The 5,538-nt window shown below is 41.7% G+C and overlaps 1 non-coding gene across 1 annotated transcript; it reads right to left on the reverse strand.

Moving 5' to 3' along the window:
* Positions 1–1,911: 1,911 nt before the first annotated feature.
* Trnaa-agc (transfer RNA alanine (anticodon AGC)) lies at positions 1,912–1,984 on the reverse strand. Its single transcript has one exon. It is a non-coding gene; the product is annotated as a tRNA-Ala (tRNA).
* Between the last annotated feature and the right edge of the window lie 3,554 nt (positions 1,985–5,538).

A 5,538-nucleotide genomic window follows, 5' to 3' on the forward strand; every position in this document is an offset into this window, starting at 1 on the left:
CATTCTTTTCCTCTTTCTTTTCTTCTCCATTCTCTTTCATTCATCCATTCCGTGATTGTTGTGATTATAAGGGAAGTTATGGATTTCTTCGTCTCTTCCTTTCATTCATTCTTTTCTTTTTTCTTTCTTCTTCATTCTCTTTCATTCATTCTTTTCCTCTTTCTTTTCTTCTCCATTCTCTTTCATTCACCCATTCCCAGTGATTATTGTGAGTATAGAGGAAGTTATGGCTTTCTTCGTCTGTTCCCTTCATTCATTCTGTTCTTCTTTCTTTTCTTCTTCATTCTCTCATTCATCCATTCTCTGTGACACTGTTAATGGGGTTAATTCACTGCCTAGAAGAGTATGATAAAAAGAATGAATATAATGGAACACTTTTTTATTATTAATCTTTGAACTTATAGGAAAATGATCACCCTATTTTCTTAGCTTTTTTTCCCCCTATAGAGATCTCCGTACCTGGTAATGGCGTAACTCCACACTCATGGGTAGGTATTAATGACGTTGTTGATGGAAGGGATAGGGAAGCTCTCTTTATCATATTTGTACTTACAGGAAACCGATCATCTCCTCTTCATTGTTCTTCTTTTTCCCTCTAGAGATCTTCGTACCTGGTGACGGCGTAACTTCACACTCATCAGAAAGTAATAATGTCGATGCTGATGCTGATAGAAAACCTTTTACTATGGGTGTACTCAAAGGAGGCCGATCATCTCCTTTTCGGCTCCTCTTTCCCCTCTAGAGATCTTCGTACCTGGTGACGGCGTAACTTCACACTCATCAGAAAGTAATAATGTCGATGCTGATGCTGATAGAAAACCTTTTATTATGGGTGCACTCAAAGGAAGCCGATCATCTTTTCTTAGGCTCTTTTCCCTCTAGAGATCGTTCCCCAGTGATGGCGTTGAAGCATTCCCTCGAAGAATGAACATACTTGAACACTTTTTATTACTAACCTTTGAACTTATAGAAAACCGATCACCTCCTTTTCGGCTCCTCTTTTCCCTCTCGAGATCGTTCCCTGGTGATGGCGCTGCAGCATTCCCTCGAAGAATGAACATACTTGAACACTTTTTATTACTAACCTTTCAACTTATAGAAAACCGATCACCTCCTCTTCGGCTCCTCTTTTCCCTCCAGAGATCGTTCCCTGGTGATGGCGTTGCAGCGTTCCCTCGAAGAATTGATCCCGGTGCTTGTGATTTAAGGAGAGAATGAGACTCCTTTTATCCACTTAATGACTACAGTTTTAAAGGGTCGTAATTCTTTTAAGGTTTCATTTTTCCCATCTCTGGTCTTTTCCCTCGTTCTCGTTTTCCTCGTACCATTCTCCCTATCCTCTGTTTTTTTTCTCTTCCATTCTCTCATTTCATCTGCTTTCCGTCATCTTTTTCTCATCGTTTCTTATGGCTTCACTTTCTCCTACTTACAAATGTTCCTTCCTCTCCTCGTCCTCCTCCTCCTCCTCTTCTCTTTCTTCCTCTTCCATCCTCTCATTTCATCTTTTTCCCGTCGTCTTTTTCTTATCGTTTCTTATGGCTTCACTTTCTCCTACTTACAGATGTTCCTTTCTCTCCTCCTCCTTCTCCTCCTCTTCTTCTTCCTCTTTCATCCTCTCATTTCATCCTCTTTTCGTCGTCTTTTTCTCATTGTTTCTTTTGGCTTCACTTTCTCCTACTTATAGATGTTCCTTTCTCTCCTCCTCCTCCTTCTCCTCCTCTTCTTCTTCCTCCTTCTCCTCCTCTTCAATCACCACATTGCTCTCTGTCTTTTGTTGCTAACCACGTGTACCCGACCAACACACTAGTACTACTCACTGATCCTAATGACAACCTTACATTCGTCTTATTCTTCTTTTTCCTTTTAAAATGTTAACAAAATCAAGTCACACCACGCGCATAAAAGTGTGTGTGGAGATGCGGGGTATCGATCCCCGTACCTCTCACATGCTAAGCGAGCGCTCTACCATCTGAGCTACATCCCCGGGGCGAGGGAGAGAGGAGCGGCGAGCGAGCGGCCCGTCCACTCACCCCTGACATGTCTTAGTGTTGTTCAGGGAGTGTTAAGAATGGGGTTGTTTGGCTTCCTGGTGATTGACTTGTTGTTGTTGTTGGTGGTGGTGTTGTTGATTTTTTTGTTTTTTTCTTTCATCTACTTTCTTCTCTTCTTTCTTCTTTCTTTTCTTTCTTCGTCTTCTAATCGTTGTTATTCCTTTTATTCTTCATTCTTCTGCTGATTATTTACTTTCTTTTACTTCTCCTAATGCGTCTTTGCTTTCTCTTCTTTCTTCTTTTACTTTTATTTTCTTTATTATATTCTTCTCCTTTCCTTAACCTCCTAACTCATAATCATTTCACTGTAAATTATAACAAAACACAAACACAAGAATCATCACCAAAACAACAACAACAACAATAATAATAATAATAATAATAATAATAATAATAATAATAATAATCATAACGAAACAATAACACTAACGATAACAACAATCACCATTACAAATCATCCCTAATTGCTCTTCCACTCACCATCACCATCACAATCACCATCACCATCACTATCGGCCTCACTATCACAGCCTCACCATTATCAATTCTCAGACTCTCCCCTTCAAGCTATCTCTAATCCCATCTTATCTCCGCCGCTTCCGTCCCTCCCTTCATCTTCTTCCTCTCCCTGTCTCCTCTGTTCTCTTCTCCCTTTCTCCCCCTTCCCTTCATCTTTGCATATTTAACCCATTTTCTTATTATTTATTTTCTTCCTGCACTATTTTCCTTTTCTTTTTGTTTTCATTCAGCTATTTTTCTTTTACGTATTTTTTTCCTCTCCTTTATCTCCCTCTTCTTCGTCCTTTTTTGCCCTCTCATTCTCTTTCTTCATTTTCTTTCTATTCCTATTTGTTGCATTCTTTCGTTTGTATCTTTCTTTTCTCCCTCGTTTCTCTTTTCCCTTTTCCTTCCTCTCGTTTCTCTCCTTTTCTTCTTTCTTTTTGTCTTCTTTTTTCTTCCTCGCTTTCCTCCTTGCATTCTCGATCTTTTCCTTATTCTGTCCTTGCTTTTCTTTCTGGTTTTCTTCTTTTGTTTTCCTTCTCTCCCGGTCTTCTTCCTCTTTCCATTCCCCCTTTCTTCTTTCATTCTTCTTCCATCCCTTCATTTCATCTTCTATTTTCAATCTTTTTCGTTTTTTATCTTCTTTTTCTCCTTGTTTCTCTATCTCCTTCGTTCGTCTCACTTTCTCAATTTCCTTTTTCCATTCTCATTTTCTTCCCTCTTTCTCTCTTCTTTCTTCCATTCATTAACTCCATCATCTTCATCTTCATCTTCATCATCTTTCTCACCTATCATCTCTTACGTCTTCCCTTTCTCCAACTCACAAACGTTCCTTCTTTTCCTTCTCCTTTTCTTCCACTCTTTCATTCCATCTTCTTCCCCTCGTCTTTCTTCTTTTCCTCCTCCCTTTCTTCCATTCTTTCATTCCATCTTCTTTCCATCATCTTTCTCCCCCTTCATCTCTTTCGTCTTCTCTTTCTCCTACTCACAAACGCCTCTCCCTCTCCCCCCTCTCCTCGTCCTCCTCCTGCTCCTCCTCTACTTACCCCAGTCTCCCCTCTCATCAATTCTCTCAAGACGTATTGGTTGTGTGTTCCTTCGCCTCTTTCCATCACACGCGTAACCTATCATCTTCGTATGCCTGTTCGATTCCCCTTACTGGCCCATTCCGCATCCGAGAGAGAGAGAGAGGGGGGGAGAGAGAGAGGGAGGAGGGGAGGGAGGGAGAGGAAGGAAGGAAGGAAGGAAGAGAGAAAGAAAGGAAGGAAAAAAGGAAGAGAAGAAAGAAAGCAAGGATGGAAGGAAGAAAGAAAGGAAGGAAGGAAGGAAGGAAGGAAGGAAGGAAGGAAGGATGGAAGGAAGGAAAAGAGAGAAAGAAAGAAAGGAAGGAAGGAAGAGAGAGAGAGAAAGGAAGGAAGGAAGAAATGGAGGATGGAAGGAAGGAAGGAAGAGAAAGAAAGAGAAAGAGAGAAAGGAATGAAGAAAGAAAAAAAGAGAAAAAGAATGAAAAAAAGAAAGAAAATACATAAATGAATGAGAGAGAGAGAGAGAGAGAGAGAGAGAGAGAGAGAGAGAGCGGTGATGAGTGTGAGAGAGTGAGGGAGTGCGTAACCCGAGCCTGTCTGTGTCTGTCTGTCGCCCCCTCCCTCGGGTCCCACTCCTGCCCTCTGAACATTATCTGATCACCCTGTAACCATTCTCCTTTATTACTCTCTCTCTCTCTCTCTCTCTCTCTCTCTCTCTCTCTCTCTCACACATTTCTCTTTTTTTCCACTTTTATTCTCTTTTCTTTCTTTCTTCTTCTTTCTTTTGACTTCTTTTTTTTTCTTCCTTTCTTTCTTTCTTTCTTTTCTTTCTTTCACATTTTTATCTCCCTTCCATTCATTCACTTTTTTCCTTTCTTTCCTTTTTCCTTTTTTTCTTTCTTCTCTCTCTCTCTCTCTCTCTCTCTCTCTCTCTCTCTCTCTCTCAAATTTCTTTCATTCACTTTTTCTCTCCTTTTTCTTTCTTTCTTTCTTTCTCTTTTCTTTTATTTATTTCACATTTTTCTCTCCCTTTTCTTTCATTCATTCATTCTATCTTCCTTTCTTTTTTTTTCTCTCTCTCTCTCTCTCTCTCTCTCTCTCTCTCTCTCTCTCTCTCTCTCTCTCTCTCGCGGGGTGAACAAAACAGTGACAGACCCGTTCGTTCGTTCCCCTCTCCCCTCCCGTCCCTTCCCTTCCTCCCCTTCTCCCTCCTCTCCCATCTTTCTCCCCTCTCCCCGGTGTTGTCGCGTGCCTTTGTTTCTGTTATTGTAGCCCGGGGAGTTGTTTGTCTGTCCCTGCTGCTGCTACTCCTTCTGCTGCTCCTCCTTCTGACGTGGGAACTTGGAGGAGGGCGGGACGGACGGAGGGCAAGGGTAGGAGTAAGGGGGAGTAGTCTTTACAAGCATACACATAACCTATCAACTCACTCATCCCTAGCCCTTACTCCCTCTGTTGTTGCTCTTTTTAACGTGGGAAGTAAGCGGAACAGACGGATGGGTGAGGGAAGGAGTGGTTCAGTCTGGGTCAATATTCTTAGCTTTTGGCCCTAACAACACCTACTTCCAAGGCCCACAAGGAAGGTTAGTCGGTTTCTCAGGAGTGGATTCAAGTTCATGGTACAGAAGAAGGGTTAAGCTACTATCAGGGTCATAAAACTACCCATGGAAGTATACCCACAATAACCTCTACGAAGGGTTCTTATGAGTGGATTCACGTTCATGGTGCAGAAGGGACAAACTACTACCAGGGTCATGAAACTACCCATGGAAATCCTCACAATAACCTGTACGAAGGGTTTTCATGAGTGGATTCAAGTTCACGGTGCAGAAGAAGGGTCAGACTACTACCAGGGTCATGAAACTAGCCATGGAAGTACCCACAATAACCTCTACGAAGGGTTTTCATGAGTGGATTCAAGTTCATGGTGCAGAAGAAGGGTCAAACTACTACCAGGGTCATAA

The sequence above is a fragment of the Eriocheir sinensis genome, chromosome 20 (assembly GCF_024679095.1).
Source record: "Eriocheir sinensis breed Jianghai 21 chromosome 20, ASM2467909v1, whole genome shotgun sequence".
In the NCBI taxonomy this organism is placed as follows: Eukaryota; Metazoa; Arthropoda; class Malacostraca; order Decapoda; family Varunidae; genus Eriocheir; species Eriocheir sinensis.